Source organism: Mixophyes fleayi, chromosome 2 (genome assembly GCF_038048845.1).
Source record: "Mixophyes fleayi isolate aMixFle1 chromosome 2, aMixFle1.hap1, whole genome shotgun sequence".
Taxonomy (NCBI): Eukaryota; Metazoa; Chordata; class Amphibia; order Anura; family Limnodynastidae; genus Mixophyes; species Mixophyes fleayi.
The window spans coordinates 27779055-27795141 of record NC_134403.1 but is presented as its reverse complement, the minus strand read 5'-3'; the positions used below and the strand labels follow the sequence as shown (position 1 = coordinate 27795141).

General features: G+C 41.0%; 1 protein-coding gene across 5 annotated transcripts in view; it reads right to left on the bottom strand.

Moving 5' to 3' along the window:
- The window catches only part of FAT3 (FAT atypical cadherin 3), a 451200-nt gene that overhangs the window by 312076 nt on the left and 123037 nt on the right, over positions 1-16087 (bottom strand). The gene's annotated exons all lie outside the window — the stretch shown is intronic.

The following is a 16087-nucleotide window of genomic DNA, read 5'->3' as shown; positions in this document are numbered from 1 at the left end:
TGGGAGGACTCCCCAAAATATAGGGTCTCCTGGATGTTCTGGGAGAGTAGGCAAGTATGATTATTGGCATGTGGTAACCAATGTGTAAGGGACTTTCCACCCTCACATTACCTGACTTTATTGAGTGGCTTGTGCCTTGTTGCAAGATGTAATACTAATTATAATTGTGTTTATAGTGTACAATACTTGTATGTACATCTTGGAAGCCTGTGTAAGAGATCAGAGAGGCACTATAGCAGTTTTACTAAGCACAATCCTTTTACAGAACATTTATAGAAACTCAAAATAAGATATACATCCCCCCCATCAGATATATAGACTAGCTAGACCAATATATTGCCAACTGCAGCAAATTTCTGTTTTACGTCTACAGTACAAGGGAAACCGAAAGCATCTACACATGTCAGGTAAAATATATACTTGTTGGGTCAAGGTGAAGAACGAAAACATTTTATTTGAAATAGAAATATCTGGCCGGGGAACAAAAAAAAAAGCCATTGCAATAGTAAGGTTGTAAAATCATGATTGTTGTTTGGGATGATTGACAAAGTGCTGTATTTAGTCGTTAAGTGCTCAAAACTTCATCGCTGTGCGACGAGCGCTTCGTTTGGAACACTCAAGTTTAAAGACCCTGTCTGTGGCCGCAATTACACTTGCGTTTAAGTGAAAGTGATTAGCACAATAGCGCACAGTTCACAAACGACACAATGCGCCGCTTCTTAGCAGAAGTCGCCATTTCGACTAATGAGCACGTTTTAATAGAGGAAACTTTTTTCTCTATTTCTCTCACTTTGTTTTCTCTCTCTATCAGTGCATTCCGGCCTATTCAACTGAAAAACAAACCAATTTAAAATGCAATTAGAGTCCTCAATGAGCGCATTTAAGGCTTGTAATGATTCTAAGTGCATTACTTAGCTACAGATGAGCTCGGTGCCAAACATCATGCTGTTATTTCTTTATACGAGATGCCAGTATTTAATGAAAATCACAGGAAAAAAAAAAAGCTTGTGACTACGTTCAGAACAGCCATTCTCTAAACAATGAGTGGGTTTCACCGAATGGGTTGTATCGTAAAGAGCGCTTATAATGTGACTCTCAGGATTCCAAGCTACTGACTTTACCGATACGTTTGTCAAAGGTTTCTAAACCATTTTAGTTCATGCAAATGATTCAAGGTTAAGTCCGACAACTGTGGCTCTTTCATTTTAAATTCATAGTGACCTTTGTCTCTTTGTTTGTTGTAGTTCTAAAGTAGGGTCATGCAAAAATAGTTATAATAAAAGATACCCTCATCGCTCCACATCTGCTGCACCACTTTGCAAATCCCTACACTGGCTCCCTGTGTCCTCCAGACTCAAATTCAAATTACTCACCCTTACCTGCAAAGCCCTCAACAACACCATCCCTGGATACATCTCATATCTCATATCAAAATACTCTCCCTCCCACCCTCTTAGATCTACCTCTGACCGGTGCCTTGTCTCGTCTCTGGTAACCACCTCTCACTCCCGTCTACAAGACTTCTCCCGTGCTGCTCCCCACTTATGGAATTCCCTACCACGCTCAATCAGACTTTCCCACAGCCTTCAAATCTTTAGACGCTCTTTTAAAACCCATCTCTTTTTTTTAGAGGTGACCTTATTCCCAATAACACTATTCACACTAATACACCCTCACAACTGTCCCAATCTCCACTCAGAGCCACATTCGCTCCTCTTGTTTCAGCTGTGCCCTCTTCTGCTTAGAATGTAAGCTCTCTAATGAGTAAGGTCCTCCATACCTTTTGTTTTCATGTCTGCGTTTATTTTGTCTGTATGTCCCTGTTGTATGTATGTACGTATGTATTGTTTTCCCTACTTTACGGCGCTGCAGAGCACTGTGGTGCCTTACAAATCTACAATAATAATGATAATGTATTATTAATTACTATTACTAGATATGATGTTGTTAAAGTGGACCTGCAGTCATCCCAATATGAAATTCAACAATGCATCATCCGGAGTGGTGTTCTTACTTTTAAGCCATTTATCTATCTCATCTTACTCCTTTGATTGAAACTAGCAGTCAGGATTCCTGCATTAAAAACTAAAAACAAATTCACAATGCCTTTAGTCAGCTGCCTACACGCTGGTAAAATCAGGGGCAGCCGGCTGGGGGTCCGCAGGTCAACCTCACCACCGATGAGGCCATGTTGTAGTCTCTGCTTACTAGACTGATGATAATTTATGTACCATCAAAAACAACAGCAAAAATAAAATACTTATAAAGTAATAATAAAAAAGTTTTCACAATCATTCAGCTCACTGTGCTGAAGACTCCGGCCCTGGTCTTCTCTGGTCAGGACCCAAGACCACCCCGGCATCAGTCACTTCTGCTCTGTATATATCTGCTGATTAAAATAATTGTGATAAGGGGCTGAAGTGCTTTGTATTACTACCTTACGGTGTACAGTGGCATGAAACGTAAGACATATGTTTGGGGCAGACCACCAAGGCTGCGATCTAGGTAGAAGAATTTGCATAAAAGACGAGAGACAAGTGTTGTGTATTCACAAGCCGAGGTTGCAACGTTATAGAAGTCTGATGACATTATAATTATCTATAACAGTACTTCAGCTCGATCAGCATTGTTCTTTAAAGCAGGACTATATGTTTGAAAAGGCCAAAACATCCAGTCATGTGAAGAGAAGATAAACTCACTGCTTGGATAATAGAAAAGAGGGAGACGCAATATATACTTAGTAACCACATAGAGATATTGAGTAGACTCCAAAAGAAAAGAACACATTGCAGAGAAGGAAGAGGATGTTGAATATTTAAATCATCCTTATGTAACAAACATACAGCAAAATGCATTAAAAAAACGGACTTTGTTATTTTACTGGAATCAAATGTACCTAATGTTGGTGCAGACAACATTCTAATTTACAAAAATTGATACAACCTAATCTAGTGTCAGCACATACAAATTAGGGACCTTTTAAACATGTACTTTGTAAATACACACGATGTAATAGATTCACATATGTTATTATGGGTAATCATTGTTATATTAGGTGTTATATACATCTATGATGCAATACAATATAATGCAGTCTTTAAAAATGTCCATGTAAAAGTAGGATTTGGGCACTAACCATTCTGGCTTAAAAGAACAAGCCTATGATCATCATCATTTATTTATATAGCGCCACTAATTCTGCAGCGCTGTACAGAGAACTCACTCACATCAGTCCCTGCCCCATTGGGGCTTACAGTCTAAATTCCCTAACATACACACAGACAATGAGAGAGACTAGGGTCAATTTGATAGCAGCCAATTAACCTAAAAGTATGTTTTTGGAGTGTGGGAGGAAACCGGAGCACCCGGAGGAAACCCACGCAAACACAGGGAGAACATACAAACTCCTCACAGATAAAGCCATGGTTGGGAATCGAACTCATGACCCCAGCGCTGTGAGGCAGAAGTGCTAACCACTGAGCCACTTTAAATCTCTCAAACATGTATTTCATGTGTATTTATAAAACACGGTTTTAGGGTAAACCGCATTTTTATGCATGTGCGTATGAGCCCTAAGTGGTGATGGTGACATTGTGCATCACTATGACATCCAGAAGAACTGAAAAACACTATAGGCTTGATGCTGAAATCTATCATTTAAGGTGTACCTGTTACCTACACATCCACATGCAGTCTATTATATAGTGGGTGGGGCTACACATTAATGTGGGCATGGCTGGGTGGATCTTGCAGGGTTTGGGCAAATAAGGGGTGTGATTTGCTGTTCCAATTTGTGATGTCATAGTATTGTGATGACATAGTATTGTGATGTTATAGTATTGTGATGTCATAGTATTGTGATGTTATGGTATTGTGATGACACACACTTTAAGAGGAAATTCCATTTTTATGCAATTGGTAACTTCCATTTCAAATTTACTTTATAGGGTAACTCTGCACATAAAATGACTTTGCTTAATTAAAAATCATCATGCTGGGTACTTCAACTTACTGGAAAAACTGCTCATATATTAAATCAGACTCCTGCCAAAAATGGCTTTGTTGAAACATACAGTTGCTGCAATTTGACACATGCAGCTATGAAAGGTCAGTTGCTCAACCACATATCTGTCAAATTGCAGCATCAATTCTAGTTTCAGACCTCAGAGTTGCATTTCAAGGCGTATATCAGCCAATGTAACGCAACAGTGACACATGATCAATGCAGCCCTGATGTCCCCTCTCTCATGATTCATTTAAGACATAAATGAGAATAAATCGAGCAGTATTTTAGGAGAAAAATGGGAAAAGCTGAGAGGGCTAAAGGGCGTGATTCTAACGTGGTTGAAGGTTAGACATTGATGGGACGTTTTTACTGTTTGTTGGCAGACGGACAGCTGCACTTGCACAAATAAAGCAGTATTGTGAGTCTGCAGATATTGTGGTTTATAGGGAACCCTTTCAGGCCAGTTTCTGAACATCTGAGGCTTTAAAAATAAAACACACATTCCCTAAATGATTTCTATATGTAAAAGCAGCAGGAGCAGCGCAACTTACTAACTTCAGAAAGTTCCGCTGTGCTCTTAAGCATGGCGACAGCAACAGCTGACCTGACGTCGCAACAATTACAGCCATAAAATAAGCACTATGTCTGTTAATAATCAGATTAAAATTGGTTGGATTCTTATTGGATGTCTCAGTAAATGTGGTCAAAAATTGCCACTGTTGTTGTGTTTGTGATGTCTTCTTCCAACCACAAGCTCCCATGTCATCTGCATGTGATCCAACAGCTTGACCTGAGCCTCAAACTGATGTATCTACTTAGAGATGCTCATGCTTGGTTTTCAGAAAACCGCACCCCGCCAATCCGGCTCGCTACTTTTCTGCATCCTGCATCCACTGTCTGTTAGGGAATTGTTGCGTTGTCGGATCTCGCGGGTTTTGGATTCGATAAGTACCTCCCTCCCCAGGAGATCCAGCGCCATTGCTCACACAGAAACAGGGGTAGCAGTGTTCTTGTCACTCTCCATTCTCCAGTGACATTGCTCAGTGCCATTGCTCACACAGAAACAGGAGGGGTAGCAGTGTTCTTGTCACTCTCCATTCTCCAGTGACATTGCTCAGTGCCATTGCTCACATTGCTCACATAGAAACAGGAGGGGTAGCAGTGTTCTTGTCACTCTCCATTCTCCAGTGACATTGCTCAGTGCCGTTGCTCACATAGAAACAGGAGGGGTAGCAGTGTTCTTGTCACTCTCCATTCTCCAGTGACATTGCTCAGTGCCATTGCTCACATAGAAACAGGAGGGGTAGCAGTGTTCTTGTCACTTGACAAAAAATTATTTAGAATGTAGGAACAAAAAAAAGCCAAATTATGTGATTTTAGCATTTATTTTTTTTTTAAAAAATACAGATCCAAAAACAAAAACAAAACACGGGGGTCAGTGAACATCCCTAGATCTAATCCAGTTTAGCCACCCAGGTGCTAGGCCAAATTATTAAGTGGTCCTATTGCTCTCCCGCCCAGGCAGAGTGGTAGGTTTGGCCCATGAGCTGCCAACATTAGAACAAGGTTAGACAAGCTGTGATTCTCCCGCCACTGCTGGAGTTTACAGCTTTTCGGGGCTTGTTGGGACAGCTGGAGAGAGACAGGTCGCGTTCCTCTGCCTTAAACCTTCTACAGTACAATTTAAGACGAGATGAAGAAATAACTCGTAACAAAACAGTTTCCACCCCTTAATCATTTACAAGTGGTTCCCATCATTGAATCGCTGCTGCAGCTTGTAGCATCATTTCCACTACCTACTGTTTCCTTGTAGAGGTATGTGTCCTACAATTGATGATGTTGTGCAGATATTAGCCATGATATACAGTGTCCCACAACCTCTCCAGATGAAAGTAAATTGCAGCGTTTACTGCCGCCGCGGTGTCTCAGTAATGATGCAGAATCTAGGTCAAGTGGAGAGAGAGAGAAGCCGGAGAGGTGAGCGGAGAGTTTACAGGAACACTGGGAGTGGTAAGGGCTCTCAAGCACAAAGCATCAAAACATCAACGCATTCAAGTTTTCTGTGAAAATGGGTTCAGACCAAGAGATAAACCGATCACAGGTTTTAAGTATCTTAAAATAAGTATAAAAAAAACAGTTGTTAAATAAAAAAAAAAAAGAAGTCAGTGCTTAATGGACCATGAATTCAGGTAAATAGTCCAAGGGGTATATTTACTAAACTGCGAGTTTGAAAAAGTAGAGATGTTGCCCAAAGCATCCAATCAGATTCTAGCTGTCATTTTGCAGAATGTACTAAATGAATGACAGCTAGAATCTGATTGGTTGCTATAGGCAAGAACTACACTTTTTTCAAACCCGCAGTTTAGTAAATCTAGCCCCGAGTTGCATTTCGGTGTATGAAATGTTCACTATGCACTAATATATATATATATATATATATATATATATATATATATATATATATATATATATATATATAAATATATATATATATATATATATATATATATATATATATATATATATATATATATTCTAAATGACCATTATACTGTGTTCACCAAGCAGAGAACACAATTCAAGCAGTTATCTGTGTAGAGTTTGTATGTTCTCCCCGTGTTTGTGTGGTTTCCTCCCACACTCTAAAAACATACTGGTTGGTTAATTGGCTGCTATCAAATTGACCCTAGTCTCTCTCTCTGTGTGCAAGCAAATTTAGACTGTAAGCTCCAATGGGGCAGGGACTGATGTGAGTGAGTTCTCTGTACAGCGCTGAGGAATTAGTGGCGCTATATAAATAAATGGTGATGATGATGATGGTAGTGACAACATTATGGGGCACATTTCCCATTTAACGTTGAAATAGAGAAATGGTTATCAATCCTTATCGGACGGATAAGTATTGATTCATTTCTCAAATTTATCAAAACCGGAGTACAGAAACAGCAGTCCCGATAATCTGCTGTTTCTGTGAAAAAAAACAACATACTTACCTGCCTCTTCGGAAGCGCTGTCTTCGGGTCTTCTCTTCACTCTTCAAGTGCGCATGTCCAGTTCCAAGAACTGGACATGCGCACACAGATCCCCTCTCTGTCTCTGATAGTTGCAGAGAGAGAGCGCTGAGTGACAGGGAGGGATCATGTGATCCCTCCACACATGCGCTGTACAGCTCTGCTCTCCGGAGCAGAGCTGACAGCATTAGATTTCCTCAATTCGGATGATGTACGCCAGCGGCGTACATTAACATGACAAGTTCCCGAAAAAAATGTTTTTTCGGGACTTGTTAGATTGCGGCCAGGAGCAGTCACCATTCTGTTGAATGGTGACTGCTCCCAAAAACGAAGAGGAGTGCAAAGCAGCAGATATCATGCCCCCTTAATAAATTTGCGGAGGACACTGTGGGACCTTAATTATCCGTTAAAAGCACTATCGTGCTTTATTAAATATGCCCCATTATCTGCATAGTGCTGCATTATATAACTGGCACTATATAAATAAATCATAATATTTGCCAAGTGGTATATGAAGACTTGTAATGTGTATGGAGCCTGATTAAAAACAGAAGTCAAGGCATATACAATTACTTTCAGACATACAGAATAAAAGGTAGGCACACATTGCTATATAGAGCGCACTGCAAGTAAATTGAGATGAGCGCAATCGCGGCGCAATTTCTTGCAAACAGAGCTTCGGGGCGAGAGGTGGGACTGTGGCTCTGTGTTGGCAAATATGCTGTAATGTATGAGTAGAGCTAGGACGACCATGATCAGCTACCGTATGAAGTGGTCGCCACAGAACTTGTACAAGCCAAGTTCTGCAGGCGAAACGCGCAAAACTTCACAGCCCAACGTGGCGAAAATTCCACGCAACAGTTTTGAGTTTGTTCATCTCTACCAATGCCCCGCTCTGGATTACACCATCATGCAGACTGTTTTTCATTTAAACTTGATTACCAACCATATCAGTCTGGCTCATGAAAGAGTAACAGTGAAAGGAACACAGTAAAGCAATTGGAATATAATAAACTTCAAGAACACAAGAGATCGTCTGGGAATTCATAAAGTCCTTTGAGAATCTACGTCCCTTCTAGAACCTTCGGCAGCACTATGTTGTAGTTATGTTGCCTTTAAGACCACGTTCTTTTTTTCTTCAGGAAAATCCCCTATTATTATTACAGCAAAAAATAACGAATTAAAAATATATTTTTTTTTCTTTTGGTGAGAAAAAGACGCATTTAAAATACATCTTTACAGCCCACAAGAGCCGGAAATATTGTACTTTGTCTAACAATTTATTGTATAGCGGTCAGTTGAGGAGGATATATGGGGGATTGTGCATGTAACATAAGAAACAGGAGCTATATAGCAAATTCCCACAAAACACAAGATATACGAGACCTAAAATATGATCAGCGGAGAAGTTTCAAGCCATCAATTCATTTTAAATCAGATTGTGCAGTAAACTGAGAGCAAATAGCTTTCCAAACAAGAACAAAAAAAAGCGAGACAATGCTGTGAATGTATCAGAAATCTGCCAGTTAGCTGGAAGTAATCAGGACATAAAGGCTACTCAGCATTAAAACAGTGAAATTCTAGACAGCCCCAAGGAATCCCAACGCAGCCACCATTCAGCAGTGGGTCATGAATACTTCTCTCACTTCCCTACCAGGTGCTAGGAACGTTTCCACACTCCAGAGCACCGGCTAATATCAAGAATAAGTTCATCAGCAAATTGTTCCAGCTTGTGACCGCGTTTTTATCTGCTACCGTCCCTTGAGATGTTGATCGTCAATTATACTTTTATTACGGCAAGGGGGAAAAAAAAACAAAAAAACAAAAAAAGATATCGGACTGGCTAGGTCAGACATAAAAGTATTTTTCGCATTACAAAATGCGTAAAGAATTTCTACTGAAAGGGAAAAATGCAGACATGTTTCTATTCATTATAAATCTGAAAAGGCAATTTTCCTATTAAAGGGGTTGCTCACATTAGATCATACCCCACCAAAAGAGTATTACGCCAGTGGTGGTACTTAGCCCACGACACCCAGTTACATCATGGCGGTCACCACTCAACAACGATGGAAAGGACGATAAGTGATAGGACAGCACGGTGGCTCAGTGGTTAGCACTTCTGCCTCACAGCACTGTGGCCATGAGTTCGATTCCCAACCATGGCCTTATCTGTGTGGAGTTTGTATGTTCTCCCTGTGTTTGCGTGGGTTTCTTCCGGGTGCTCTGGTTTCCTCCCATACTCCAAAAACATACTGGTAGGTTAATTGGCTGCTATTAATTTGCCCTTAGTCTCAGTCAGTCTGTCTGTTAGGGAATTTAGACTGTAAGCCCCAATGGGCCAGGGACTGATGTGAATGAGTTCTCTGTACAGCGCTGCGGAATTAGTGGCGCTATATAAATAAATGATAAAACGATGACCTTTTATTGATGGAGGCGGAGCCTGGGTGGGAGATTTAAACTGCATAGACTGGGCGATAACCCACAGCAACTAATAAGACCTTTGGCGACTGCTAGAACAGAGCTGGGGTGGAGATTTAACCTGCCTATAATGTGGATGTATGTGTGTTTAATGCCTCATTTCATTAGACAGGAGTAGGAGCAATCAAACGAGGGGCTGCATTCAACACACATCTCTTGTTGTCCATCCTGATTACTTACTACCGTAATAAATACATCCGGCACTGTAAAGTTGTACGTCCCTTGCCACCCACCACTACATGGAGGCTGTAAACGAGCGACGGTGGGAGGGGGATAACGGCCAATGTACAACACCGGGGGCTACTTAGGAAACAGATGGGCGTTGTTCGAAAGCGGACGTCCTACTGAAGTAATCAACAACAACACATAATAAAAAACATGTACTTAAAATCAGACATATTGGTTGTTGTCATTCTTTAAGCATCTTTAGTTTTTTAAGTGGCACTTAAAGGGGATTTCCATTTACAAATAGTCCATGCCTTGAGATCCCCACCGTTACCTTACTATCACAGCAGCCTCTACTGAGACTACTGCATGCACTTGGATGATAAATGTATAATGTGTCCATAGGAGGTGTGTCAGTGATAACAGCAGCTGATTGGATGATTGTAGCCTCTAATCAGATGGAACCTCCGCTTACTGACATACTAGAACTTCTCTTGGTGGGTCTGGTTCTCCAATCACCTAGTCATAGTCAAAACGAGGGGGAGTTTCCTAGTGCCTGGAAACCCCCCTCCAAGCTTGGGGCACTGTATAATCGAGGTGGCTGGACCCTGCCCCACTTCTCACAGCTCTGCTCACACGGCCTAACAGTAGTGCACGCAGCATTGCCCATGTATATTATGGGCATAGGAAGAGTTGGAGAGCAGCCAAGCACTGTCTAAAATTATAGCCACACCCCCAGGTATGCTGGTCACGCCCACTGGCGGCGGCATGTGGAAATTCCCCTCTACAAATCCTGCGTTTGCCCCTGCTAGTATACTCCGGGTGGTCGTATTGAGGACTCTAAGCTGCAGCGATTACTGGAGTGATTATGATATTTTTGGGAACCTCAGAGCGTTGGGGAATCTCTGTACCTGGACATCACAATGACATAGTTTCGCCCCAGAAGAACACATTCCTGTTAAATTAGACTGTCGTCTTATCAACCTGACAAGCAGCGTGCCTCTCTCCGGAAACAAACACTACTGTCATTTTAAAGGATTCACTGATAAAAATAGTTTTCAGTGTATATTACATTTGCGTTTCAATTGTAATGATTTGAGGCCGCATGCTGATTTAAATCTCCTGCTCGCAGGGACAGGCGGTGTGTAGCATTGTATATCTGGTTAGAAGTCAGCGGTGGCTTTAATTTAATGCTTTAAATCTAAGATACTGTGCAGGTCTTCAAATATTATTCAACCATAACTATGAGCATGTGTTGGTAACCACTTCACTGCCGTGGTGGGAGGTGTACTGGGCAACACGGTAGCATGGTGGTTAGCATTGCTGCCTCGTAGTGTTGGGGATCACGGTTTCTATTCTGATGAGTGCATTATCTGTCGGAGTTTGCATGTTGTGTGTTATGGAATTTAGAGTGTAAGCTCCAATAGGACATGATTTGCATATTGGTCAGGCTGGTTATCTTGTTAGCCGGGTGGATTAGAATTCTAATCACAGGAATTATGAAACCTATACCAGGCAAAGAGATGGGTGGAATTTATTTTGCATTACAGCCTTCTCAGAGGCGACAAGTTCGTTTTAAATGACAAAAAAAAGTACAATAATCCAAGGCTAGGCTGCAAAATCAACCAAAATTTTATAATTTACAGATATGAAATCAGAAATCTATAGCTATTCCACATACAAACCAAAGGGAAACTGACAAGAATGGACTTTTTTCCAGTCGAAGACTTACTAATAAAAGAAAAAAAAGTGAGAAACATTAATCTGAATATGTTGTGGAACCTATTAAATATATATATATTTTTTTAGAATTAGCCTTTATATGAAAAATGTGTTAACAAATCCAAATTATTTTTTATTTACACCTCCTTTTCCAACACATTGTACTTTATTTATATTACTTTTGTATTACTTTTTACACTTACTTGCCAACTCTCCCTGAATGTCAGGGAGACTCCCTGAAATAGGGGTGATCTCCCTCACTCCCTGAAGAGTCTGGCATTCTCCCTGATGCTGAGCCAGTACAAGACGTGGTTGGCTTCGCCATCTGTGGCATGATGACACAGTTCAGAAATTGTGTCCTATGTCCATGTATTGATGCCTATGGAGGTGGCCATTTTTATGGAGACCAAGATTTAAGCAAAGACTGACAGGTAAGACAACATGACTTCAGTAATGGAGACAGAAATGTAAAAGACACTTCAGTCTCTAGAGATTCATTAGCTGCTTTTCTTTAACGCATAGCTGCCTACTCTCCGGGAATGTCCGGGAGACTCCCGCATTTCTGGGAGACCTCCCGCTAGAGCAGGGCAACCCCCCGGTTCTTGTCCCCGCAATAGATAAGTGGCGGGGGATGGGGCTTAATGAAGCAAATATTGTGTCATCTTAGCCCCACCCCCTGCTGTAATTGGCCAAAATTGTGACAATCGTTTAGGGGGCAGGGCCAAAATGATGTGATTAGTCAAGTCCCGTCCCCGCACGCCCACCTCCCCCGGGATCTCCCTGAAGCCAACGAGGAAAAGTTGGTAAGTACGTTTTCATCTATGAAGCACAAAGCTGAAATACATAGTTCAATGTTGTCCAAGCAAACCACTGCTGCTATGTTACAAAAAAAAAAAGTTTTATGCATACTTGCCAACTCTCCCGGAATGTCCGGGAGACTCCCGCATTTTGCGAGAGTCTCCCGGACGAGTGTGGCAATCTCCCGAATTATGCCCACTTCACTAGGAAGTGCCCCACTTCCCATTGAAGACAAATGACGGGGCCGAAATGACGCAATTTTGGCCGCCCCGCCCCCCTCACGCCCACCTCCACTGGCTGGCTCCAGGAAGAGAGCTGAAGAAAGTCGATAAGTTTGGTTTTATGTATTATTAAATCACAGCTACATTATAGACAACTGGCATCAGGACAAAAAGCTGAAATTTCCTGAGTTAAGCCACTAATACACCACTCAGTACATTTGTTTTTTTTTTCCAATTTGGCAAACCCGTCGCATATAGTCTACCGCATAGATCCTCAAACTTAGTCCTCAAGAGCGTCCAACAGTTGTAATACACAACATTGGACATAAATTTCTCGATCTTTAACAATGCCAAAGATATTTCAGTAAAAGTATAATTATAATGTAATCATTAGCTTGGTTTGCTGGAGCAGAATATATACCACAACTTGTCTCTAATTCCTCTGCTTACTGCACCCCTTCAGGCAGTGTTTCCCAATTGCCTGTAATTGCCTTAATATAGGCTACAGATTGTAATTGTATATTGTACTCGAAAAGGTTCAGCCTCACAAAATCTAGCGCTACATTATCCTGCTCGCTGGTGTTTTGTGTTTCCTAATTGATAGAACAGAACCCTATTTTGCAATAAATAATGTATTAAACAGAAATCCCACCGGATCACAGATTCTGCTAGCAATTCCCATTCAGGTCCATGCAAAAACCATTAGAGTGAACTGAACATTGTGTGTAACCTTTTCTAGTGAATCAGTGACCCACGACTCCTCATTTCCTTCTAATCACTGATATGACGGCTTCACACACTCACACTAACTTTATTAAAGTTCATGGACTGTATATACAGATATTAATTCATGGTAAATACAGTAACAGGTCTATATAAATTAAATGAAAACACTTCCCCTTGCAAAAATTTTTTTTTTTTAACTAGCATTTAACAGGATGTGCCATAAGTACGAGGGACTTTATCACAGACACCAGTTTTTGGATAGATTTAACCACTCGGAATGCTGGGAAATCACAGCTGTCTTTTACGAAAATGTGGAACAGAGGAAAACATGAGTAAGAAGTAATCACACAAGCGGATCCAGATACTGCACATAGAATAGCATCTGTTTGCTTGTTTTGCATGAAAAACCCAAAACAGTGGTCGGTTAATTAATAAACCAGGTCCCTAATTTAATAATCACTGTGTGATCCATCATTCTAGCTTAAATGCAACGACTCAAAATAGACCAAGAGCTACAGACGAGGCTTTGGGGGGGCGACAAACTAAATCAATGCAAAGTTGTTAGAAAACTAATGGAATCCCAGCACATATTGGAAGTGAAAACTTTACCTATACAATGTCGAGGGCCATATCTGGGTATAAAAACATTTTGAGGTCCCCCCCCCAAACCTCTCAACCTGCATTATGCCCCAGCAGAAAAATTATGAGGTTGTACATTGTCTAAATGACCAGGACACGCAGTCTGACGATCTAAACGTCCACTGAGTGAGATACTGGAGACCTTGTTTGGCGAGCTATAGACTTATTTTTTATTTTCCCACTTCAAAACTTACATGTGTGATGTGTGTTCTTCACACACTATCAGAAATATTAAATCTAATGTTTATTAACCCTTTAAAATAACAATAGGAAAACGACGAGAATCATCATCATCATCATCATCATTTATTTATATAGCGCCAGCATATTCCGTAGCGCTTTACAATTGGGATCTTTAACAATGCCAAAAGATATTTAAGTGAAAGTATAATTATAATGTAATCATTAGCTTGGTTTTGAGAATATGAGTTAGCCAGAGGCACAACTAGCGAGCTGTGGGACCCGGTGCAGGGAGGAGGGAACCGGGGCCCACGACCCTCTGCCATGCAGCGGGCCCCATTATCTCTATGGGCCCCGGTGCATTGCACTTTCCGCACCAATGGTAGTTCTAAAACTGATGTGAGCACCCTTCTAATAAGCTCAATATCATTTTCCTGTGCACCAGGTATCTGTAAAAATAGAGCAACGCTCAGGGTCTAACCCATGCAAGAGCACACAGGAACGCAGTTTCTGACACTTCTTTTGGCCCCGTATACTTTAATGCTTAAAGATAATTTGGAACGTCCTCCCAGCCTATATCATAGATTTTTGAGTGCCGCTTCTTTTTTTTTTTAATTTGAATTCTACTTTTCTTTAAATACAAATGAAGCACCGGTTACGGTTTGAGACAAACAGCTGAGGTCATGTAGTATGGCATCCTCTTACTCTGTCACACGTAACCATGCAGCAAGTAACTCTTACTTGTACAACTGCAATAATAAGAAACAACACCAGGTGGAGCTTTAAAAAAATCCACTGGACCTAACTGTGTATGTGCAATGCTGGTTTTGTCTAAGTCTTGTGACTATGACAATAATCATCACCATTTATTTATATAGCGCCACTAAGTCTGCAGCGCTGTACAGAGAACCCACTCACATCGGTCCCTGCCCCATTGGAGCTTACAGTCTAAATTCCCTAACGTACATACACAGAGAAAGAGGGAGAGACTAGGGTCAATTTGATAGCAGCCAGTATGTTCTTGGACTGTGGGAGGAAACCTAACCACCCGGAGAAAACCCACGCAAACAAGGGAAGTACATACAAACTCCACACAGGTAAGGCCGTGGTCGGGAATCGAACTCATGACCCCAGCGCTGTGAGGCAGAAGTGCTAACCACTGAGCCACCGTGCTGCCATTGGGCCAATCGGCAATGGCAACGCTATTGTATTGTGAGAGAAATAAGACACCTCAGCTAGATTGACAGCAGAGTTCTGGGAAAAGATAAGAGGACTATAGGTAAGACAAATCAAACAATGTAACTGTTCTAAACAGCGAGCTCTTAAAGCTGAATTACTGTCACCATCATAGAAACTAGATAAAGTCCTACACCAAGAACATTTATATACAGTTATCACTTAATATCACATTAGTCAAATACAAAGTGAAAATAAAAAATATAGGGAGAGATCAGTTCTCCAAAATGCTGGAACCAGACAAATCACAGTTCAGTTACGTGAACCCAATGTGTGGAAAGCTCATTACTTTCCTTTAATACCCTGACATTTCACAGCTGTAATTCAGTCTCTGGATTATGTATTTAGAGCAAATATTTGTAGAAAACACAGATGACTGATGAAATGGGGGGGGAAAAAGAGGGAAACAAATAATCACACACTCTGTGAGTAGTCTATTACCGTAACCTATATTCCTCCCATCAGAATCAAAATATGTCAATTCATAAAAAAATAATGTGGTAAATCCACTCTTTCCCCAGCTGTGAAATAAATTACTGCCAAATGGGCTGAAGACTTAAAACATAACCTAAACTCATCTAGTCCTGCTTTCCGTCTGACAGTCACTTAGGTGGGACAGTATCTAAAATATCTGTGACTGTGTATTTGAGACGTCATCATTAACGAAAACATCAACGGTGTCAGCGACCTGTTTTACACATTTATCTTTGTTGCCAAGAAATGTTTTAAGCAGAGTAACGCAACACAAGTTATCCAGTTTCCACCGACAGTCCCGGCTTACAGTCCCAACGCACAGGCGCACATGGTCCATTTTAGGCAGCCGCCAATTCATCATCATCATCATCATCATCAACATTTATTTATATAGCGCCAGCAGATTCCGTAGCGCTTTACAATTGGGA